Consider the following 26,854-nt stretch of genomic DNA (forward strand, 5'->3'; position numbering starts at 1 on the left):
CAATTCTCTCTCTAGATACATCCAGTGCACACATCCACTCATAAATCTAACATTCATTCACATACATTGTACACGATTTCGAGGAGGTTTTTACTCAGTTCCTGCTGAGGTTTTCCTCCTCTGGGGTAATAAATCATCCTTGATTGACCCCCAAACCGAGTGGATTTATTTAAAATACCTAACCTTGCCCATATCAATAATTGTTATAAGTTTTAATTTCAAGATGAAAGGGAAGTACGGGAATTAATCCTGGTGGTCAATTTCCGACAAAACAAACTGTCTAAATTTTTTCGTTATGCTCTTATTCAATGTAGTCAAGGGGTCGACCCAATATAAGCGCGCTAAGTAAAGGCTATTTTCATTAATTTTTTTAATACGTTTATATTATAAATATTGATGTATAAGTTTTTACAATTAACAAATGCACTCCAAAGATATATAGAAAGATTTTTTTTAAATTCATTTCAGTAAGTTTTCATACATAAAAATGCTTGTTGAAGAAAGGTCCAAAAAAAAAAAAGGATGGGTCTATGCTGTTGATGAAATCTCTGGGATGGATGGTCTAAAACAAAAAAGTCGAACGGTTTTAGATTCCGTGTGTTAATAGCTGTAGCGCATATCAATGATTTTTTAAAATTTTGTTTTTGCCTATTTTTGTTTTTTTCTTGCCAAAAACGGCGAAAAAAACACGGTTTTCTTTTATTCTTCGAAAAATTTCCGCCATTTTGTTAATTTTGCAAAAATTTTAAAATCGTATGATACGCGCCGTAGCCATTAACGCACTGAATCTAAAACCGTTCGATTTTTTTGCCCCGACTTTATTTCTGAACTTTTCTGCAACTACCATTTTCATGTGTAAAAACTAACTAAAATGAATTAAAAAAAATCTTTATATGTATTTCGGGAGTGTATGTATTAAGTGTAACAACTTATACATCGATATTTATAATATAAACGTAAAATAGGCTTTATTTAGCGCGTCTAAATCAGGTAGACCCATTTAAAACATTGCAAGATAAAAAATTGTGTAACTTTCCACCTGCGATAGCGTCAAATTTCAACCGCAGGAACGTTCAGCTGTTTCATTTTCAAACAGCGTCGGTTTGGGGATAACGATAATCCCTTGTCATAAGGGAAGAACCACCATTCCTTTCTATTTATGTAAATATTATTCGTTTGCCCGTTGACAGCAGAGATTCATAATAACTCGGCTTCTATATCCATTTGGTAACCCGGATTCGAAGCGATCGCATTACGGTATGATATATGGTATAAGCTACCACCCGTTGAGATCGCTTTATCTTATGCTAATCAGATAAGACACTTGTCACCAGGCAGACGGTGAGTAGATTTTGCGATTTGGTACGGAATTTTTTTCACCACCTGAATTCAGTCCGCTTGCTTATAATATTAACCGCTATGCTCAATCTTGATTATTCTCGCACGGTGGGAAAGGAAATCTTGAACTAACAAAACAGATTTTCTTGGATTCCATTGACTTTGACCTAGTATCCCTGATTTGTTAGAAATACGATGACTTCGGTTCAACAATTTCGTACGAGTTTGATTGCCGAAATTTCTTTATTCAAAAAACGACTTTCATAACGCGAGATTTTTACAAATTTTGTAAGATTTCAACGCGTAACAAGAAACTTCCAATAGACTTCGAAACTTTGATCTCATTTAAAAGAGACTAACGTGATTTAAAAAATTTCAAAATATTTTTTCTGACTCAGAAATATTTCGTGCGATTTCAAAAGATTCTTGCCAACTTTGATCTCGTTGTAATTTTTTTCTAAGTTCACGACTCTGTTTACCGAGATCATACACCTTGGACTTTGGTGTCAAGAAATTAAATTTCAAATGATTGCGAATCACCTATTAAATAAACTTATAAAATATGAGCTTCTTCGGGAGGTCGTTACTCTGCCAGTTCGCGTCTTTTCATCCCTCGTTTTTTGGGCTGATTCAATTAGATCCACAAGGGGAACGTTATACTAATTATCCAGCTGAACGGCGCTCACCTGAAAATGATTAGTGAAAGGCAATTAAAATGTTCACCACCATTCAGGCTACGTAACGCTTTTCTCAACTCCCTGTCATTTCTTTATTTTTGACATCGGTGTTACAAAACAGTTACATTATTTACCGCTCGAAGATATTGTGAAAATTTTATGTCGTTTTGACTTTGCTTTTATCAGAAAAGTATTAGTATAAAATTAATATATATATATAGATATACATATTATTATGTACAGAGTAAATAATTAATATATACACATTGAATTGCTAATGACAGAATGATCCGTCGTCCTTTATAGTTTGATGCGCATGCGCAGCATTCCGAGAGCAGCCAGGATGACCAACCGTCACAAATTTAGACGATAGTTAGCCGCGATGTATGTAACCTCTAATAATGACTAAAGATAATCGATTTTCGATTAAATCGACTATTTTTTATTATATTAATTTATATATATTATATCATTATCAATTTATGTGATCAAAGTATGAATTATTATCATTGTCTTACTTACTAATTGTAAGTGCCTATTTGATATGACAAGTGAAAGACGAATGAATATTTTCACCTGAAATTGAAAAATATTTCGAATGAAACTATAAATCATGAAAAAACTTTTCCACCATTAAGACCACATACTGAAATTTATGAAATTTTTATTTCATATCCACCGTATCAAAAAAAAAAAAAAAATACGATATGATCGATCGATTAATTTTTACCGATTCAATCGCGTCGCGTCTGATTATTTTTTTGGACTCGATCAATCGATCGATTATTTTTTGCTTGATGACGATCGCTTAACCTAAAAAAAGTTGACACTTGTAAGGGCGGAACACAACTGCCCAGAGACGAATGTCAAAATTTTAGAGGTTACGTTCGTGACGGTTGGTAACCCTGGCAAACAACTGCTTTCGAATCGAAGCGCATTAGCCATTAAATTTTAGCAGACGACGGAATATCCTGTCATTAGCAATTCACTCCGTATATTCTCAGTCAAGTTGAATCACCGTAGATTTAATTAGTAAAACTAATAGCGATAATGTGCATAAAAATTAACGAAGATCACTTGAACTGTATCGCGAAGTAAGTCATGAATACCGACATAACTCCATTACTATCAGCCGATAACTTTTATCACGTGTAAATTAACGAGAAATTCTCACTCACGATCCTAATTCTCACGATTATGCGAGCAGCTGGGACTTTAATGAGGGTGATATTCGCAAAGATCGCTTGTGTTCTCAATGAAACGCCATAATCGCGTACTTTCATCAGCGTGCAAAAAATCGGAATCACGTCTAGGTATTAATTGAACGGAACTGAACAATCAACGTCACACGAGCACGTAAACGAGCAAGAAAAAGCCGAAAACGAAAAACGTAACAAATGTAAAGAAGAAAAACAGAAGATGCGAAAAAAAAAAAAATTCTGCCGAATTATGTTTAATCACTAACATGGCAATGACTTCAGACGATTTTCTTCGTCAAATAATTACGTTGGAATCGTACGTTCGAAAACAGGATACGAAACGGACGACCGAAGAGTAAAATTAGATGCGGTTGTTAGTAAAGAGAAAAAATAATGCCGGAGAATTTTTTAGACGCATACAAATAAAACCATCGTATGAAGAGACAGTTTTGTCCGCACGGAAATGAAGGAATAAGAAAAAAAAAACAAAAAAAAAAAAAAAAAACACTCACTCTTGAACCCTTGAATTTGTTTGTATTTTATTTGCACCAGAAATCAGATTCCGAAACGCGGTAAATAAATAAAAGCTGCAAGATCAGCTCCGGAAAGTCGTAAGGCCTTGAATTATCTCACGGGGGTTGTTTTTTTTTTTTTTTTTTTTTTCTCTTTTTACAGCTCGGTTTTAGCTCGGCTGTTAACCGGAGTGAAATCTTCAAGTTGAACTGAGGGATTTTGTGGGATGCGACCCCGCATAGTTGAAAGCTGTCAAAGTAAACGCGGTTCTCGTAAAGTGGGGGGATCACATGATTCATCGAAGATCTTATTTCGCCCGTAATTAGATCGTTACGAAGCTTCCCTAGTTTCAAAGGTCAGCAGCGAAGAATCGAGGGTTGAACCTGGACGCGTTTGCTTTAACTGCGTCTAATTGTAAGATCCAGAGCTTTACAGACACCCTGTTTTACCTGCTGTAGTAAGCCGTGGTGATGAAACTCGGTCGTGAAAAGGATGCGAAGGAAAAAAACGTAATCCCTTCAAACACCCTTACAGTCGCATCTTTGAACTGAGCTTTGTTCGCAGCTTTCTCAACATATTTAACGAAACGTTCAAAGGTGGGGATGAAATTTGGGGTTCTTAATGGTTCGACGCATTTATTCGATTTTTAAGATAACCGAAATTTGTCGAATTTAGAAAATGCGATCCTTTCAATTTTAATTAGTCAAATAAAAATCAATAATGCAATTTTTAACGGAATGGACAATATAATTTAAGGTGAGTTAAGATACCTGAGACATGAATTATATTCGCGTAGTGCGATGAACTGAGTATAAAATACAATATGTTACATTTGCATTTTGTAATCAGAAAAAACAAAGTCTAAGAGACGTTTGCATTTTGAATTTTTGCAACGAACTAAAACAGAAATAACATTTACAAGAATATTGAAATTCGTTCGAAATTTCAATTCGATTAAATGATTGATCAGGATGTTAAGAACTTTGATGGAATGAAGTTCTTAACATAGTTCTTAACAAGAAAATATAGTAACAGTGATCGTAATGAGAAAGAATAGTAACGGATACTAGACTTTCCGGTAAAAGCTAGAAAACTAATTTTCATTTTCTACCTAGAACTGTATTTTTTGATTGTGGTAAAGAATGAAAATCCTTAAGAACTGAGCGGAAACCGGAACTAAAAATTTCTCTCAGTGTGGTTACAAATAGCCTCAATTTTGCCTCGCCGATTCAGATAAATTGTAATATTAGATCCATAAAAAACTGCGTGATAAATTATCAACCCGATTTAGTCGTCTGTAATAAACAACCGTAATCAATACCACAGCGGAGCTTACTCTGCCAGTCGACATTCTTGAGCTTGCCAAATTACATTCGTATACGTATAGTTTTGACAATGTATACAGGGTGGCCCATTTAACTCTGCCACCGCGAACAACTTGGTTACTATTGATCGTACCGAAAAGTGTCATCCGAAAAAGTTGTTGCATTTCAAGGGGGAAAATGAGTTTTGGAAGTAAATGTCATCCGAAGGTCATATCTTATGAGCTTTCGGTGTTTGCGATGGTTTTTTAAACGGGACTACCAATTTTTTTGCTCGCTACGAGAAAGCTGACATCAAAACGCGTCCAACCATTTGCAACAACGTGACCTTCGGATAACCTTCGGCTCCAAAATTCATGATTAAGTAACGGAGGTGGAAATTCAAGGAGAATGAATTGTATCGGCACGTTCGATACTTTTTCACGTAATTCATTTATTAAATGCTAAAAAATGTTGTCCATCAACCTGAATACAGTTGCCGATACGCATAATGAAGGATTCCCTGGCTTCACGTATCATTTCAGACGTAGTCCCGTTTAAAAAACCGTCGCAAACACCGAAAGCTCATAAGATATGACCTTCGGATGACATTTACTTCCAAAACTTATTTTCCCCCTTCAAATGCAACAACTTTTCCGGAAAACACTTTTCGGTACAATCAATAGTAACCAAGTTATTATCTCCGAGTTATTATATAAGAATAATTTATTCACGACCGTCTGAAATTATCCACGTTTTTAGTGTTGAACTGCAAACGATGTTGACAAGGCTCCCCGGTAATTGATTTAATCAAATCAATGAAAATTCCCTTACATAAATCACCCGGTTCGTAAAGAGTTCGAATCCACTCGCGTGTATGATTGATTGTCTGGCCTCAAATTGACTCGTACTACTTGAACGGAGAGTCAAATCGTAACACGAGTAACGGCATAAAAACATAATAAATAAAAGTATAACTGTTTTTTTTTTATTTATTTATTTATTATTTTTTTTTTTTTGTTTCCGTATCGAGGCTTCTGAATGAGTTCCATATCCTTGAAATATTTAACGATATTTGTCGTGATACCTTTTCGGTACAACTTTGGAAATTTTCGGATACCTGTAACCTAGATATTTTCATGGTTTGGTACAATTTGAATAATCGACGAATCATAATTATCAGTATAACTGTTATTCGAAAATTATTCAACTGCAAATACGCGGTATAATTTATTCGGGATGTTTTCAGTCGTTACTCCGACTTGATATGTATTGTACAAGTTAGATAAGTATTTTTCAAAGAAATATATAGCGCATTGCCTAATAAAAGGTAGAATAAAAATGAAATTTAAGTAGTTTTTGATATCGTCGTTTTTAAAATTTGATTTTTCTTAATCCGTCAATGCAGTCAACCGATCCATCATATTTTATATACTGTACGTAGAAATAAATCCAATCGGTTCGTTAGCAAACTATATATAATTTTTTAAATAAAATAAATGTTACAATACAAAATTTTATTTTCTAAATTTGTAGTAAAAAATGGAGTAAAATCAAAGGAATTAGTAAAATATTGAAAAAAAAATAAATAGTAAAAAAATATGACACCATCGTTCACCCACATCTATTACTCCAGTCATGTCAGATTATTGCAATGTGAATTCATAAATGCATTGTTCTGATAATGACGGCCCGTTACTTTGGTAATGATTATTGCAATTCGAATCAATCAATCAATACTTTGGTAATTATCAATTGTCAGAGAATGTAAATTCAAAAATTTTGGTTATTTTGAAAAATTAACGACGTGGCTTTCGTCAAAGTTGTGGAATATAATTGTGAACATGTCACCTACGTACAAATATTGTATAATTGTACTCTAAAGAGACGAATTTCTTAACATCGTCAATTGCTTTATCATCTATTTTAAATTATTCAAGTAATTACAAATTGTAGTTTCGATGCATTACCCATTATTTTGGTAATGGATAAGGTATTCTTTTTCAATTAATATTTTTTCAATCCTGATCCGGGATGTTCACCAATTTCCAAAACGCATGTCGATCAGTTTTACTTTCATGTCACTTTCTCGAATAAAACTTTGATTTTTCAATTTTTGAACGTACACCATTTCCTCTCGTTCAAAGAAAATATGATCCCGATGTGCGTTTTTTGTGTAAAAAATTCTGATCCTTCTGATCGTGAAATGTAATATCAATTGCAGGCTCCTAGGAACTGTCAAAAAATATTTTTGTTTCGATCTTTTTGAGTTCTGCACACATGCGAATAACTGGGCATATTTTTTTTACGTAAAAACGTAAACAGTTATTCATTGAATGTGTAATTAATAATTCAGCAACGTCCCATTGTGAATTGTCAAAAAATACACAATGAGAAAGGAATACAACAATCATTCAAAAATTAATGAGTAATTAAATGGATGATGCATTAACAAAACAATGCATTTTTCACATTAATCCCAATTTCATCCGGACATGAGTTTCCTCAGTTTTGGTCGTCCTTTCATGCCTTGTTCGAAAATCCTGATTCCCGATCAGTTTCCAAAAAGCTTATTGGCAACATCTCGATTCAAATCTTCTCCCGCAGACTTCCTTTCGAAAAGCATGTAAAACGATACTCGATTTTTCAATGAATTTAAATCGAAAATTCTCTTTTTGTATTTTCTTTTCTCTCTCCCTCTTTCCCTGAATTCCGCATCGGAAAAAAGCTCCACCGAATCGAATTCGAGGTACGTGGATAAAAGGCAGAGCGAAAGGAAAACTGGAGCCTAAATCTATCAAAGAAATAACATTAAGCGTAACTGTTCCACTTACGACTGATGAGAAATTTCCAAGAATTTACTCGAAATTCGCAATTTATCGGGTTGATTACAAGAACTGTGCAGTTTCAAGTGAATCAGTTTAATTCTCTTGATAAACGAACAAACAAATAAAAGATTTTCATACCCTCAAATCGTGTGAAAATAAAATGTTGTTATTTTCGAGATGAAATCACGCGGTTGTTTAATCGTTGAAAATTATCGCGTATTATAAAATATACGTCCCAAGAAACTTTTCTCCGAAAGATTACGACCTCCATTACTCGGTTTATAAGTATAAGTACATATATACATATATATATATATGTATAAAAAGAGAGCTTCGAAATGACATCGATATTTCAGTTTTTATTACAACGCGGAGAAAAACCTGTCCGATTATATTACGTGAGTTTATCTTTATACGATGATATTACAGAATTGCATAAGTCCGGACGATAAAAGACGAGCCTTGCGTAGACTGGATAGGAGGGCGAATTACGGGAAAGGAAATGCGATTATTTTAATGACTCAATCGTGATACGAAACGCCTTTCGGTTTGCGTGAGGGCTTTTCCCATGATTTTCCACACGACGCCATATTCGTATTTCGCTTCGTTATGGCTTTATGTTGAACGACCATAACTTTTCATGCATGCGCAATGAAACGTTTCCTTCAACTTGAACACAGGTTTCTCCTAATTTCAACTCACCGAGAAACTTGAAGTGAAATATTATGATGCTTCGTCACATAACGAGGCATATCGCGTAGTGAGAGAGGGGGGGGGGGGGGGGGGGGTAGCAGGCATGTGATTCAATTTATGACGAGACACGCGTAGGGCTTTGGAATTCGCATGATCGTGACTCTCAATTTAAACTCTATTTGCCACCGGAAGCTTGCAAGATCCTCATATCGATTTACGATGATACCGTGCAGATGTTGCTTCGCGTCAACGATGGATCGGCTCTTACGGTCTAGACAAAAAGTTTGGCACGAAACGTAATTTTTTTAACACGGTGGGGGTGAAAATGTAAATCGATAGGAACGAACGCGCTCAAGGGTAAAAATATCGAATTGATAAAAATACGCGAAGCTTTTTTGGAGAATTTTTGAAGTCTCGACAAGTCGAAAAATGTGCGGAAAAATGAAATCAATCTTGGATATTTTGAATATTGAAAGATCGGTAAACAGATCATAGAAGAGTCGCGGTATCGAGTTTTCAAAGAAACTAAAATCTGTTTTGTAGAATTTCAAAGTGTTTAAATAATGATTTTCGACATTTTTTTTTTTTTTTTTTTAATAACATAGTGTAATCATACTATAATTTATTTTTTTCGTCTTTCAATATTTTTAACCCTGTAAATAAGTCGGTTTTTCTGGAATAAAAGTAGTTATTAAATTTTTGTTACTACGGCGTACCGTTACGAAAATTTTGAAAAAAAAATGACGCGACTTGTTGACTAATCTATATCGAATGTAAGGATGATCGTTTCAAAATTTTGCTCGAAAAATATCACAGTTTAAAATTAAAGTTTGAGAGACGATAATTTTTTCAAATATGAATTTATTGAAGTAAAAAAGTCTGTCCGTTGTTTCCGTAAAAGCTCTTGACTTCCTTGATGATACATAAAATTTTTAGATAAATCGGTCAAGTCAATCCTACGGTGAAAATTATTTCATCTTTGTTTCGTTTTCTTATTTTTTTTTTTTTTTTGTTTTCTTTTTACACAACCAATTTAGACTGAGGTCTGATACTTTCAGGATTTAATACCTTGCCAGTCTACTTATCCATAAAATGTTATCAGGATTTTCGCAAAAGGCATTTTTATCCTTTTCTTTTTTTTTAAGGCATAAGTATTCGTAACTAGAGTTTATTGATTAATCAGAGTTTGTTTTATAATTTTTTATCTCTACGCTGTTCTTAACCTAACGATACTAAATCTATTTTAAATATCTGCTACGAAAATTTCATCGTATATTTAAGCTTGATAATTTAATTAACCGTAATGCTTTACTGAAAACATAATATATGCAATGAATTTTACCGACGATTGATTTTTGCCGACTGATTGCTTTGAATTGGATAGTATTTTTTTTTCTCTCAAATACAGATCAAGAAAATATTCCATTGTTAAAATGACACGATTAAATTCGGATCGAGCGGAAAATAATTATGAATTGGCGTGTCAATAGATTTGTGAATTAATTATAATTCACCTGAATTAATGAGAATTAACTAAATTATGGAAAAATAAGTCAAGTTGAGTTGAATTAGTTTGCATTCGTGCCAGAATTATCTGTTCACGGAGAAAATAAAATTATATTGAAATAAGATATTAAGTTGAATTAAAAAAAATAATAATAATAATAATTCGTATTAACAGGAAACACGAATGAACGATTTGAAATTTGTTCGAAATAACTTCAATTAAAGTGAATTATCGAGAAAAAATCGCGATTCATCAATTGAAATGAATTAAGTTGAATCGAAGAAATCAATCTGAATTTAGAAAATTAATTTGAAACAAGCAATTGAATTGAATTAAACAAAAATAATAATTCAAATGAACAGAAAATACAAAAAAAATTAATTTAAATTTTTCTAAAATCACTTCAATTGAAGTAAATCATCGGAAAAAAATTAAATTCATGAATTGACGTGAATTGACTTGAATTGAAGAAATCTGTCAGAATTATAAAAAATTTATTTGAAACAAGAAATTAAGTTGAAGTGAAAAAAAAAAAAAATAAATAACTAATAATTCGAATGGACAGAAAATACAAGAGAATGAATTGAAGTTTTTTTCAAACTCACTTGAATCAGAGTGAATTGTTGAGAAAAAATCTAGTTTCATGAATCGAAACGAATTAAGTTGAATCGATGAAATCTGTCTGAATTATGAAAAGTGAATTTGAAATAAAAAACATTCTGTTAAATTACATGAATTTATTAAAATTAATTCAGCTCAAAGAATTATTGCGTAACTCAAATCTCGAGTTATTTCCTCCCACGACGATGACAGTATCGTTATTCAATTCGCGATTGGAAACTTCACTTTTCCGTTGCCCGACTATTTTTCCCCCAACTTGTACGTCCGATGCATCCTCATAAGTGCATTCCTTACGGATCCCCTCGATCTTTCCAATCCTCGGAATGTGCTCCGTCAGCTTCACATACGGGCGAGCGCAATGAGAACGAAAGCTGCAATCTCTCAGGGCGAAGCTCCTGCGCTTGGCGCAATTCGCAAAGCTCCTTGGGGTCTTTTTCCCAAAGTACTTCATGGCATAAAGGGATTTTCATTCCGTGTAACCAAGCCGGTGGAAACATGCGGTATAAGGTGTGCGATTCTCCTTCTTCCACTCCATAATTTCTTCAAGTATAATAATATGAAGTAAGCGTCGGAGGGACGAAAGCTCCGCGTATACGGGTTTTATTTTTTAACGCGTAAAAACCCCCGGACGGCGCACGAACGACCCAAAAACTTGAATGAGAATTCCGTCGTATATACGCGGCAAAGTCGCGAGGACGCGAGAGAAACCTTAAATTTATGGCGGCCATCTAACCTGGATAATATGCGACGCTGTGATATACAACACCCGCATTTTCATAGTTTGTTATAATTCCGCGTAATCTTGCCCTCCGCGTTATTGCTCTTGACTCGTGATTTCGTCGCGGATACAAGCTTTTCATTCGTTCGTTCGTTTGTTTATTTTGTTTATTTATTTTTTATTTTTTCAAAGGCTTATTCGAGTCAAGGTGACATTCGTTTGATTCGAGTCAACGTTGCAAGTCCAATGTGGCGAATACAATACTTACTTAATTCAACAAAATACTTTTGTTGGACGAAGCTTGCGACAAATTGATATGGAACTGAATCGAGCCTTTTAACGATCATGCTGATTGTCAATTTACTCGAGATAAATCGACGTGAATTCCTTGCGATACCGTGAATTTTGTAGCAAGAAACTGTGTCATTAAAATGACTAAAAATTTTATTGAACGCACCTCGGTCGTTTTATTTTGAAAATAAAAGCTCGTTCCCTTTTGCATATTGTCGAGTGAAGGGTTCAATGGTTGAAAGCAGGTTACAAAAATCTTTTGCATTGACTGAACATTGGAATTATTCAAGCGTACAAAACACATTCTTCGAACGATGTCATTTATCATTCTGTTTAGTGAATATTTTGTGGGACTTATTCGATATTTAATGAATGAAAACCGAAAGCTTATTGTTGGGTATATAGAAGTCTAAACTGAACTTGTGCCATTAGCTTTTGTTTATTTGTAGTCAAAATTAACTTTGATGACCCAAAACTTGGTATTATGCTTTCTTCACTTGTAACAGGTCCGATGATAAGTTTATATCACATTATCCGTATCTAACTTCTAAGCCGCCTACCCGGTTTTATAACTATCTCTGAAACTAATTCCGTAGCGAGAAAGTTCACCGCCTAGTGGCCCTTCATAGTACTAGTATACCGATGTTTGCGATGAATATATTCTCTACTTGTTTCAAAGGATGTGATGTTTCTTTCACCTCTTAAACAAATTGGTGCAACTGATTCAACGAGTTACGCCAAACAAGCTCCGATTGGATCAACGAAGTACGGCATTCGATCGATGTAAGTTTTTGTTGGCTAGATTCGTGTACTGATTTTATTTGAAGTATCTAATTGTTTCTGTCAACGAAAATGAAATTTGCAGGAACAATACACAAACTTGAAATGAAATGATATTCAGTTGACTCAGTTCCGGAAACACATTAAAAGATTCACTCGAATCAACACTTCACTCGATCGCGACAAGAAAGGCTTTCGTTGGAACAAGGAATTCGCTTGGCTAAATCGTTATGACAGACTCGCTAAATCGAAATTGTTGAATTGAAGTCAGCGTATTTGGAACAAGTATGGGATACCAGATTGAAGTGGATGGATTCCAACAAATTCTGTTTCGTCGGTTCAAGCATTCCTTTACGTCCGTGCACCGGAAATTGGATGCAGACTTCAAAAATATCTTGTGATCGGAAGTCCAAGACTCGATTATCTGTATGATTGATTTTATATTCACGAGAATAACATGCTGATCCTTTTGACAAAATTCATAATCACTGAAACCCCATAAATTGAATTTTTGTGCATTCAAAATTCTATTTTGTAGTTATTTTATATTCAACCAGTTCCGAAAAACAAGTTTTACCGACAATTTTCACGGGCCTTACTGAATTCAAGAAGCTTCGGGTGAAAATATTTCAACTCAAATCATATTCAACTTCCTTTCAATTTATGTTCTACATATGACACAAATATTATTGCCTTATATTCGTTCGCCTGCAATTCGTATTTTATTTCTTCTGAACTTACAAACCACAGATTCAATTTCTATTCAATCTTTTCTAACATCTATATTTTCTAATATGCATACCGGGACAATCTCTTTAAACTTGAAAATCAGCTGCGCATTTATATATATTTATATATATGCATATATATATATTTTTTTTTGTTGTTTGAAAGGAAAAAAATTCAGAATTTTTCCTAACGCTACCCGATAAAATGCCTGTTTTGGACCTAAAAAATAACCTCTTAAAATTTGAGTAACGTAGCTTACGCGTAAGAACTGGCACAATTGATTTTTCATTTTTTTTTTTTACTTTTTTCTAAAAATCTCCCAAAATATAATATAGGTGACAAAAAGTCTGAGAACATCGTTTTTATGAAATTTAATTTACCGTGAAAAAAGTCTCTTGTGATTTTTTCATATATTACGTATTTATCAAGATATTTACAAAATGCAAAATTACGACTTCAAATATTGACTTTTCTTTCCAAAACAATTTTTTTTTTTTTGCCAAATCTTCTTCAGATCTCATATATTAATTTTCAATCCTCAATAAAAAAAAAAAAAGAAATTTCATATCGAATCCCAAATTTTGTTGATCGACTCTGAATTGACAAAAAAAAAAAATATATATATAACACTAATGAAACTTGCGTTTTACATTACTCTAATCTAAAATTAAAACAGAAATCATTGCAATCTCGATGACAAATGATATTTGTTATTTGAAATTCGTAATCAGTGAATCACTATTTTTCTCGTCACTAAATCCAACGTCTATATTTTGCAGCAGACGTGCAGGAGTTGCAGTTGATCGGTGTTTTTGTAACAGTTTGCAGAACGTCCTTAGATGTCGATTACAGGCACGAGGCCAGTGTTCAAGATCGTCGCTGTGACCGAAATCGAATATCTCACTCCCTGTTTCCATCCCTGGACGTCATTGTTCCAGGTAAGTAATTTGGCAAGGTTCGCCGGCTGCGCAGCCACCCGTTTTTTCGCCATTGTTTCATCGGCCCAATCATTCCTTTTGGCAGAAATCTCGCGTCTCATCCGTCGATCGCAGCTTCCCGGCTTTCCGTTCCTGCGATTATCGCATCTGTTGTCCAACGAATCGATCCGATCGAACCTAATTCAAAGTGCCCAAGAAATTCATCTGGGATTGATTAAGGGTGCGTGACTGTCCTTTTTTATCGACTGAGTCGGCTGTTTTCCATATTCCGCTATCATTAATAAACCGACGAATGGAATTTCTTGGCATGAATAATACATGAAAATATTTCAACAACTCCCATTCAACTCTTCATTATTTCAATAACGGTGGAAAGCTTCTCGCCCGTGGACTTTATCGTTGTCCCAAAACTCAGTGAATAACACATGTCAGAGAACCGCATTTTTTGTTTTTTTCAGCAATTTTTCCAACTCTACAATTAAAAAGTACCAGAATTTTGTATTTAAAAACAAAAAATAAGAACTCGCCGACTCGGTCGATAAAAAAGGACTACATGAAATGTCCTAATTATTGACATAGAAACTATCTATACTCTCCTGCTATCGGATTGGTGTGGAGCTTGTTCCGGTGCTCAAACTGCTTCTAGAAATGGTTTCAGGCGTTCTTCGGAGCAGAGGAGAAGCTTAAAGTGGCTTCTTTCATTAACCTCAAAGCTGCCCGGCTTTTCCCTTCACTGTCTTTCTCTGAGGTCTTTCTCTATCTCGGAATTCTTTCAGTCGTTTCTCGTTACTCGCTTCTCGTATCTTCTATGGATCCTTGATTCACCTTCTACGAAGCTCGCGAATACCTCTGGGTCGGAAAAATGTCCGCGCAAGTCGATGATGGAAGCTCATGAAAGAAAACCGCGACATTGTCAGTGCTTCGGAAGGAAGACCGAAGTCGAGTGAATCGAGTTTAATTCTAAAGAGTTTCTAGATGATTTTGAAAAACTTGAATACCGTGAATTTGCTAACAAAGAAAGTCCGTCTGCTAATCACTTTGGAACCGTTAAATAACTGTTCTTACTTTTCTCTAATTTTGTGTTAAAAACGTACACTTCGACAAATTTTTATGTGAACTCGGCAAAACATTTCTCAGCTCAGATTCTGTATATCGTTGCTTTGTTTCTTCATCGAGTATGACATTTTATCATTTCATACCTATATACATCGTTTTTTCGATTAACCGTGGAGGTTAAAAAAATTTCAATTTTCATTCAATTAAGAGCGAAATTCATAATCAACATATTCGATTGGCGGTAAATGTTTTTGGCATTGTAAAATCCAGCGAATTATATTTAACCTCTAAATTTATAAATAAGCAATACTTTCACTATCCAAACAATTCGAAAATATATACGAATGCGTGTACTAAAACGCAAATGTCTCATGAGTTTCTACATATTGTTTTCACGGCATTATAATCGTTGTATGTGTTTACTTTTGATTGGTATCAAGTGATAGTACTCGCAACTTTTTTAATACAAATTATGCACAATACGAGGAGAATACGTTTAAAATGCGGAAAAAAAGTCAAAGGTGAATGATTCAACAAGAATTACATTTGTTACCGACACTTTTTTCATACGAATCATCGACTTTTTGATGAGAAAAGATAGGTCACCGAAACGGTTCGATCAAAAACAACGAACAACTGTTAATAGAATAAAGTGATAACAAAGTAATTATTATTTATGAAATTTTGAAAAATCGAGGAAATTATTTAGCAGAGGTGATCCCGGATCGCAAAGAATGCACCATAGACGAGCCGTATTTTAGGGGATTGCTAATTACGCCGTAGAAAAAGAGACGAGTTACAAGATAATTGCAGAAATCTGTCGCAGCCGTTTTGCGTCCGAAATTATCTCCCCCTTTTTGCCAGTTTTTGTGATACCGTAACACGGATATTATGTCGAAGCGTTTCGCGTTCACGGATCCGTTGGTTCTCGGTTTTTTTCCCGGGGGTGCCGCAAGAGCCTCGCATCCTGCAGGATTGCTCCGGGATAAAGGGGAACGGGTTCGGAGGCGCGAGGCCGGTTACAATATTGAGCCATTTCCGAGGGGCGCTTTATTTATTTATCCTTTTACTCGCGCAGGGATATCTGGCAGACCAGCCGATAGAAAACGCGAGGATACGCGGAGAGAGATGATGTATAGAGTTCTGTATGGACCTCCGTGACGTATCCTCGTATCCGATGTAATCAGGAATTAGGGGGATTATGTTTTTGTACCATGGCTCTTCCGAATACGGACCCGAAGTATGGTCGAAACATTTTTCGGGAGGTTTAACTTCGTATTAATTTCGTTACGAGTAGATAGTCGTAAATTGTGTATTTTCGACATGGTATGCGTAAAATTCGATTTTACGCACTGTATCGGAAAGTGCTGTTTTACGTGGTAAAAGGTAACGGTGAGTAAAATCAGATTCTGCGCATGCATACTAATCGTCCACCTGGAAAAGAATTTTCTTCAAAATGATATTTAATTTTCAAATTTTGGCGCACATATTAGAATAGCTCGTTATCCGATTCAAAAAAAAAAGATTCTTAACATTTAGATTTTAAGGAATACTTTTGCACAAAAAATCGAAAGCTGAAGAATTTTCGGGTAAGCCCGCGTTGAGACGAGCCGGGAGTGCGTAAAATCAAATTGAGTATTTTCGACATGGTATGCGTAAAATGCGATTTTACGCACTGTATCGAAAATTGTTATTTTACGCGGTACCAACATTGCGTAAAATTGAATTTTACGCATACCATGTCCAAAATATTCAATTTGATTTTACGCACTCCCAGGTCGTCCGAACGCGGGCTAACCCGAAAATTTTGCCGCTTTAGGTTTTTTGTGCGAACGTTTTCTGTAATCTAAGTATTGAGAATCCTTTTTTTTCAATCGGATAATTAGCTATTCTAATCTACGCGCCGAAATTTGAAAATTAAATGGTCTTTTGAACAAATTTATTTTCCAGGCGGATGGTTAGTAAGTTTTTTGATGGAAAATTAATCTAAGACAGTGAAAAACATCAGAAGACTGGCATCGGTCAGAATAAAATTTAAGAAAAGGGCTGTTATTAGTAGCTCGTATTATTATTATCAATGATCCGTGCACTTTTATCACTGCGTATAATGGCACTTTTCGATACAGTGCGTAAAATTCGATTTTACGCACTCGTTGCATAATATATCATTACCGAAGTGTATCGTATTCGTTGCCGAATATTTAATCATTGGAACTACAGAAATTATATTGAAATTGAAAAAAGCCTCAAGTATATATTAGATAATTGTTGAAGACCTAGTTTATTCATTTATTTCATACATTTCATTCAAAAGACTATTTACTTGAAACTCGCTGGGACTGATTTCTTTTCAATAGTTAATTTAATATTGCCATTTATTGATCGTAACGAGAATCGATGTAATATTGGAAAACTAAATGTATTAATCGATATTGCTAACACGACAGAAAAAAATTTGCGTCTGTGAATTCATAGAAAATATTTTTCTGGATGAAACAAACCGTCATGCAGTGAAATCGAAAGAATCTGCTAGATTTTTAACGATTTGTAAACATCGATATCTGAGCTTCTGTTCATAATTCCGTTATTTCCAACATTTGAGTTATTAAATAGATCTTCGTTGCTCTGCAGGAACGCGATAATTTGTTAAGTACTAGATGTGCGGCTGTCTCGTAATAAAATTGATAACAAGCATCGATTTTTGGTTAACTATGCAACCAGAAAAAGAATCCGTAGAAGAAACTAAATTTCTTCGGTACACAAACATACCAGAAGATTTATCTTATTTGTTAAGCTTTTTATCCTCACTAATTCATGATTTTTCTTTTTTTTTCAAATTGAATGAAATCCATTTCCTGTAACTACAATTTTAGTGAAATAAAAAATTTAGTTGCACCCTATTTTTCTAGGTGCTATACCCGTCAGCTCTCCCACGTCACTGGAACTCATAACTTTTTCAATTTACATCAAATTTCCAAGTTTCACGAAGAAAGCACTTTTCTGCTACTCTGATTTATCGTATTCAGCAAGTTTGCAGGAATTGGTTGAGCGAATGCAAAAAAGCTATTCGGGATTGACCAATATTCAGATAAAATCTCAACTAAAATAATATAATTCTGATACTGAATTTCAACATGTTTCCGCTGTTTAACGCTTCCTTATTCAATACTCATCGTAAATCAATGTTCCAACCAACTGTCAAAACTCGCTACATAAATTGGAAACTTACGGCGACTTTGTTCTAAGATAATTTTTATAATCAACATTTCTCAAGGTATTCTTTAACCAAGATTGCAGTGAATTTTAGACAAATTTATCGAATCCTCGGTTCTCTTTAATAACGACGCGATCTCTGACTGGTTTATTTTCCCTCATGCACGTGTAATATAATTCATTGAAAGCGAGTGTCCTTTTATCGAGCCGAATATCCTCATGCAGACAGAATCACGAGTTCTATTGTGACTCGCCGGTTCAATTGCCCGGGAGATAAAATGGGGTCAGTCACTGAATTTTATACCCACCCACTATACGTATATATATATATATATATAGATATACAACGTGTGCGTATATAATTTTACGCTACCCGACCAAATCCAAGAAGAACATGAAATTGCCTGCACTCAAGAAGCTTAGCGAAAAGAGATAAAAAAAAAATAAAAAATACACCGTTCAATTTATCTCAAAAAAATTGTGCAGTAAAAGACTTGTATAATGTTTTTTTTTAACTAGACCCAATCATTCATGAGTTCGTAATATGTTCGAAAATATCAGTATCACTGTGTTCGGTAAAATCATCGTAATTCGGTTGAATTATAAGCAGAAAGCATGTGTCAAAATACGAATTTGATGAATTAAAATACTTTTTACGGCAACCCAAGTCGTACCGAATTGCTGTGCCAAATTTGTCAATATTTTGTTATTCAATTAACTTTATCCGCACAATTCTGTCTGATAAAGAAACTTCGTCGAATATAATTAGTCTGTTGTTGGTGGGAAAGGTTTCGCGTTTTACCAGTTGAGGGAAAAAAATTCGGTTACATTTTTTCTTCATTTATTTGAAACAGAGCTAGAGCAAATAAAATAGGTCAATAGATACGTGACGTCACACGACTCTAAAGTATATCTATACGCATACGTAACAAAACTAGTGAAATTCAATGAATTATAACTTTTGCAATTATCATTTTTAACCTTCAGCCAGAATTATTTTGACTGTTTTTCGAGATTCATTAGCGGACAAAGTCAGTATCTAGTGTTTAAAGCTATTGGAAAATTTTGTTCTATAATTGTGTATTATTCGTTGTTTCAGTATTTTAGATATCGCATTATCAATCTTCAACTTTTCATTGTGAATTTTTCATTGTGAATTAATATAAAAACAAGCTTTTCAACCAATTTCCGTGTCAATCAAAGTTTTTCTCAACGAATAAACGCTCATCTTCGAAAACAATAAGTATTTTTTTAAGTATGGATTGGTTCTTTATGGGCTGAAGCTTGACTTAGTTCTGAATGGTCTGAAATCTCAATTTGTTCTGCGTTCTTTGATGTTCAATTTAGTTCTTTACTTTCTTGTGTCTCAAGATGATTCTATGCTGAATTAGTTTGGTTTAAAAGTAGGAATTTTGGAAAGACTTCTAATTGGTCTTTGGCTACGTTAGTGCAAAACGATTGGTCTTGAAGAGGTCAATCGGTGCGGTGCTGATCAGGAAGTTAGTTACAAGAGTGCATTTTTGAGTTCTGAGAATGATACTTTGTGAACTTATCTTTTACTACCTCAAAGTGAAAAATTGTTGTTGCAACCTTTTTTATCTTGTAGAAGTGACTCAAGCGAATAAACCAAAAAAAATTTGAGACCAAATATTAAATGACTTCGTTACACTGTTTTATCACTTTACTCCTTGTTTTTATGAAACCTATCTACTCATCGATAACAGAATGTGCAACTTGAGTGTTTTTCAAGGAGGTAATTGAAATGTACTTGAGTATAAAGATATGACGATAATAAAGCATAACAAACGGTGATTGAAAAATGTACCGCATTAATTGTTGACTCAAATCAGACGCTGTGTAATAACGCGTTTCAACTAAAATCGGTCACAGTTATTATTTTATTGCAAAGAGAGTCTTACTGTAACTTGCGTGTGGTGAGCTTAATGGGCTTGCAAAGGCGGGAGACGCGGCCAGACTTTACGCTCACAGCTATAATACCTACTATACAAACCGCAGAGTTTCTCAGAGCTTCGCAGAGCTTTCGAAACGACGCGAGCTTTTGATCCTTGAGCGGGTTTCTGCCACGAAAACGCCGACGAGGAATTCTACAATAAGATAATATCCGAAGCTGGGTGGATGGACGGGAAAAGGAAGCCAAGAAGTCGAGGTACAAGCAATGGGCGGATTCTATGATTCGGCTGAAAACTATACGACTTATACGACTTGGCTTCATCGAAATTTGTCTTTGATCAAATATCCGAGGATATTTCCAATCGGTGCAATAAATTATACACACAATTGGTGTAAAATTGGTGTCACAATTTTGTAGGTGTTGTAAATTCTTTAAATTATTATTTACGAACTTCCCGGGACAATCATTCGCTGCTTGATAACGTTAATTAGTCTGCGAAAAACAATAGAAACTTATAACAATATGTTAATAGGAATAGGTATTTGAAATTTACGAAAATTAAAGTTCAACTTAATCGCCCCTGATTGAATAGAAATTTTTCATTATCAGATAAAATCAGTAATTAAATTAAATTTTACAATAAGTTCATAGAGATAAAATTATTGGACAGTTTCTTTGGGTGAGCACCAAAAAAAAAAAAAATTAATGATTAATATAATTTAAACGAATAATTTAGCGGCTTTAGATCCAGGAGCTATTTACTCGGATATTGAACGTATACGCTTTCAATTCGTTAGCATTGATTTCTGATCCACCGTGTGAGTTTTATCGAGTGTGAAATTAATGGAATATTTTAAAAATGAAACTATTTGGCGATCATGTTAAAACTTGAAACGATTTCCATGATTTCCAACGCAATCATTTATTTTCAAACGACTCGCTATGATTTCCAACGATCTCATTTTCCTCAATTAATTCCCCGTTATTTGAAAAAAACAAATTTCCATCATTTCAGTTCGCTTGAATTACAATTTGATTTCCGAGTGTTGCATTTGTAGATGACTTCCTCGAGTGAATCGCCCACGCGACAGTGATTGAAATGTAAAATACAGAAAATCGATTTGGAAAAGACGAACAATTTCACTAAACATGCATGTTTCAGGCTCTACCGTAAATCTAGTCTATACTTTGTGAAGAATTACGATAGGAAAGTACAAGTGGAATTTGTCCAGTAACTGTAACGTAATAAAGTTCGACGAAATACGCCCGACGATCCGCCCAACAGTAGCAACTCGGCTCCTCGAATCCTTTTGAACTCATTTCCCGGCGGACCAACTTTTTCGTTACCAAATCGTAAACAGCGAAATCCGTACACAAGCCGCCCTCTCCAGCCCGCTTACGAAAATGCAAATGTTTAAATAGCCCTGCCATGCGTCAAACCCTTTGAAACCCGAGTCTCGACCTTTCTGAGGCCGCGGAATTAACAAACTTCCATATTGGCCGAAACAATGTTGTTTCGTGCTATATCGAAAGCCTCAAATCAACGAAATTTCAGCTCAGCAATGGTGCCCGTATAATCAGTATTGGGCATCAGCTAATTACAATTTGTAATTTTTTCATGCTGTCTGATATTTGTTAACAAGAGTGAAATAATAGTTACGTATTACAATTGGATTTGTAGCGATGGGAAAAATTGTAACTAGCCAAATAGAAATGAGAAATTATAATGCATAACCAGTATTGGGTATCGGCTAATTACAATTTGTAATTTATTCATGCTGTCTGATATTTTTTAATAAGAGTGAAATAATAGTTACGTATTACAATTGGATTTGTAGCGATGGGAAAAATTGTAACTAGCCAAATAGAAATGAGAAATTACAATGTGTAATTGGTATTGGGCATCTGCTTATTAAGATTTGTAATTTGTTTATGCTGCGTGATATTTTTGTAATGGGAGTGAAATAAGTTGCGTATTAAAATTGGATTTGTAGCGATGGGCAGAGTTGTAATTGATCGAATAGAATTGAAAAATTACAACGCATAACCGGTATTGGGTATCGGCTAATTACAATTTGTAATTTATTCATGCTGCCTGATATTTTTTAACAAGAGTGAAATACTAGTTACATATTACAATTGGATTTGTAGCGATGGGAAAAATTGTAACTAGCCAAATAGAAATGAGAAATTACAATGTGTAATCGGTATTGGGCATCTGCTTATTCAGATTTGTAATTTGTTTATGCTGCGTGATATTTTTCTAATAGGAGTGAAGTAAGTTACGTATTACAATTGGATTTGTAGCGATGGGCAAAGTTGTAATTGATCAAATAGAATTGAAAAATTACAACGCATAACCAGTATTGGGTATCGGCTAATTACAATTTGTAATTTATTTATGCTGCATCATATTTTTAATAGGATCGAAATAAGTTACGTATTACAATTGGATTTGCAGTGACGGTAAAAATTGTAACCAGCGAAAATAGAATTGAGAAATTACAGTAGAATACAAGTTGCATTTGGATTTTATAATTGGCACGAAGTGAGGTTCAGATTGAATTTCATTTTGTAAACAGAATTAAATGAAATACACATCACATTTGTATTTATAAGAAGGGCAGGATGAAATTGAAATTACATTTTTGACGAAGTAAAAATTATATCTGTAAGTGTTTATTAATTTCGGTTTAATCAAGAGACTTACAAGTTATTAATATCTTAACCCAATCCAATTACAATTTTTCAATATAATGAATCATTGCATCAAACCTAAGATCTCAACAAACGTCAAAATTGCTATCAATGTGATTTATATTTCATTTCAGATCAATTACAAAATACAATGTAATCACGAGATGTGATTTTACATACGGATGTTTTTGATATTATATACAGTCATATGCAGTTAAATCCAATTAGATTACAGACTATATTTCATCAGATCTAGTATCTGGTATTCGATGAATTGAAGTAATCAGATGTAATATCAGATCTGATCATCCATACCTAAGCGAATGTAATCGTATGTAATATGATAGATGATACAAAATTTGATCTGATTATGCATGATTATACAGATACATCCATTTTTCCGGGAACAAACGTCTGTACGATATGCAAATCCTGATTTTACGGTCGTTAATCTATGCTTGCGATAGCAGAAAATGCGGAGGATAATTTCATTTCCCGCATACCGTTATAAGCAGGATGAATTGTGGAGCTTTGAGCTTTATTTTGCAACGTATATAGATACGCGTATATACGCATATATGTATGTATAACGTACGCGATATGCCGCAATACGGAAACTCCCCGTTATACATTGAAACAAATTGACCTAAATGAGAACAAAAAAAGAATAGAAACGAAAATAAAAAGTCGCAGCAAATATGAAAATCGTGCGACAAGCGCACGTATTTGGGTTACTCGGAGGCAAACAGGAAATAATTACTGTGATAAACAATTAATTTGGAGTCGTTGTCAATTACAATTTCAAAATGTAATTCGTACTTTTATTTCACTCAATCACATTTTTTTCAATATAATATTATAAATTACCAATAGACATTTAAAAAAATGCGATTTGAATTTTATTTAATGTGAGTTACATCATGCGAATGTAATAAAAACGTAAATTGTATTTTGTAATTCAGATGAAATAAAAATACAAATGTTATGTAAATGCAATTTGTATTTTGTAATCCAGGAGAAATCTAAATACAAATCTAATGCAAATATCATTTTTATTTTGTAATTCAAAAGAAATAAAAGTACAAATTTAATGCAAATGTAATTTATATTTTGTAATTCAGGAGAAATGAAGATACAAATTTTACTTTGTAGTTCAAATGAAACAAAAATATAAATTTAATGCAAATGCAATTTGTATTTTGTAATTCGGGAGAAGTGAAAATTCAAATTTAATGCAAATGCAATATGTATTTTGCAAATCAGGAGAAATCAAAATACAAATTCAACGTGAATATCATTTTTATTTTGTAATTCAAATGAAACAAAAATACAAATTTATCGATAATGCAATTTTTTTTTCATTACAGTTACAAAGTATAAGTGTATTTTGTATTACATTTTGTTCAAATTACAAAATACCACGTCATTCGTATTTTGCTTCATTCCGATCACGAAATAGATGTAATTTCAATTACAAGTTGAAAAAGAAAAAATCTTTTTTCCATTTTCTCGTCGTTTCAATTGCAAACTGTATTTGTAAATTTCACTCGTAGTTTGCAATTTTTACTTATTACAATTTTTCCGTTCACTGTTTCAATAATCGACTGCAATTAAAGTTTGATTTCACAGTGTCTTTGCAAACCTGTTGCTGCGGCAACGAATTCCTCCCGGTTTACGTGAAATACCTCGAACAATGTGTACGAGGATGATTTATCACGAGATCGGTTTTCCTTTTTTAGCTGCGACATATTGCCAAAGATCTGTCTAACTCGAACTCACATCCAGCCAATGGGCGAACGAAAGTTCGAAAGAAGTTGGAAAAATGAGAAACGCTCAAGTATGATCAGCTAGACAAACACAAGTTTCATTCGGTTATTGGACCTCTTTTCATATGTTTCCTTCGGGCAGAAAACGGATTTATTGGATAATCAGCTTATCCGAAGTTTCGTGGATGCCAAATTACACGAGATTTGCCACAGCTGATCCCTGATGATCGAAACAATTATTTCTCCGTCCCTCGTAACGCGACGCAAATCGATACTCGACGCATTCAGAATATTTCGTTTAAATTCAATAATATTTCTTATAATCGGAGATAGTTTTCCGGTATTACACACAATTGAACAAATTCTTATTTAAATTTAAAGAGCACCTAATTCCTTACCCTTCTTTATATTCATTAGTGAAACGGATTTTTGTTTCATTAAAATACATCCCAACAAATTGTTTGTTTCGGAGGTCAAATCCACATGCTTGAATATCAAAAATGTAATTTTACTACGGTGTGCCACTTTTTTCTCAGCATCTCGAATAGAATATCTCAGCCAAATATCAGTTCTTGATATTGATATTTAGGGGTGACTATTTTATTTTTTCCCTTTTTCGGAAAAAAACGGAAAATTTTTGAATTTTTTTTTTGCGTAAACGCCTTGACTTATAAACTGTCCAAATACAGATTCTTATAGTAAATTTTACGCTCTTCAAAAAATTACCGAGATAAAATTTTCCTAACTCTAAGCGATTAAGAGATATTCAAGATGACGCAATGTTTATAGGCGAATATATCTCTTAATCGGTTGGAGTTGGAAAAATTCTATCTCAGTGCTTTTTTAGAGCGTGAAGTTTCCTATAAGAATCTGTTGCTAGGTAGTTGATAACTCAAACCGTTTAGGAGAAAAGAAATTCAAAACTTTTTCCATTTGTTTTTACGTGTTATTGAAATGAGAAATGGAAAAACTAAAATAGCCACTTCTAAATATCAATATTACGAGCTCATATTTTGCTGAAACATTCTATTTGAGACGCTGTACCAAAATTTTGATGAACAAAACAATTTTTTCATATTTTTAATGCTCTAAATTTACATTCATTAAATTGCTTTTGAAAAAATTGTACTTTCATCCGAAAAAACTTGATTCGGTTACATTTTGTGGCATCAGAAAAAAAAACCTTGATTACTTTAGAAACATTTTTTCTCCAGATTAATCAAAGGGACTTGAAAAAAATGTTTCGTAAAGATGTATAAGATTTATTTTCGGAGTGATCACAGATTGCTTATTTCGGAAATTTATTGTTGGAACTAGTTTTCGAACTGCACGATAGAAATTTCGCCATCTTTCCCGATATTTAAAAAAATATTCGTTTGCATTTTTACTAACAATGAAATCTTAACGTTACTTTTTCAATGAAGCAAGAATGAATTTTTCATCATTTTCAGGGTCTTTTGTACAACTCAAACACGGAGAAAAATAACCGGTGAAACTTTAAAGCCTTACCGAGAAAGATTAGGCAATTGGTATAATGATACGAAAGTATTAATTTTACTTTCCGAGTTCGTTCATTTTATGTTCTTTAGATTATAATTATCCTAACTGAAGAAACTTTCTTCTTCGAATTTTGAAGGAAAAAAAAAAAAAAAAAAAAAAACGATAAAAGTTCTGGGATTTGAATATGAGAACAAAGAAACATTTCGAACGCTTAGTGAGCACTAAAAAATATTTATGCATACTGTGGCTTCGATGGAAAACTTCGTTGGAGAGTCAACCTGTTTTTTTTTTTTCAGTTTTTTGTCGTGAAAAATCTGTTCTCGATTCAAAATAAGGAGGACGTATAACATCATGTTTACGGTATATTTACTCATTTTTCAAATCAGTACAATTTCTTTTCTCGATCTCATCTCACAAATCTCTTATGTCCGCGGTCAAAGATTGATCACCCTTTCATAATCTCGGCACGAGCAAAAAATTTCTCAAGAACGACGAGACGCGATGCCTCAATCGACTTACCGCACCCCTATAATTTGAATAATACTCAAAACTCGACGCACCCTTTTCCCTCCTCACA

The 26,854-nt window shown here is 33.9% G+C and overlaps 1 protein-coding gene across 2 annotated transcripts in view; it reads left to right on the plus strand.

The window, feature by feature from the left end:
• The window catches only part of LOC124186471 (odorant receptor 13a-like), a 95,825-nt gene that overhangs the window by 37,028 nt on the left and 31,943 nt on the right, over positions 1 to 26,854 (plus strand). For both annotated transcript variants that reach the window (XM_046578220.1, XM_046578221.1), the window contains one exon: positions 13,975 to 14,133. The gene's annotated coding sequence lies outside the window, so the exon portion shown is untranslated. The remainder of the gene's footprint in view (positions 1 to 13,974; positions 14,134 to 26,854) is intronic.

Source organism: Neodiprion fabricii, chromosome 7, assembly GCF_021155785.1.
Source record: "Neodiprion fabricii isolate iyNeoFabr1 chromosome 7, iyNeoFabr1.1, whole genome shotgun sequence".
Taxonomy (NCBI): Eukaryota; Metazoa; Arthropoda; class Insecta; order Hymenoptera; family Diprionidae; genus Neodiprion; species Neodiprion fabricii.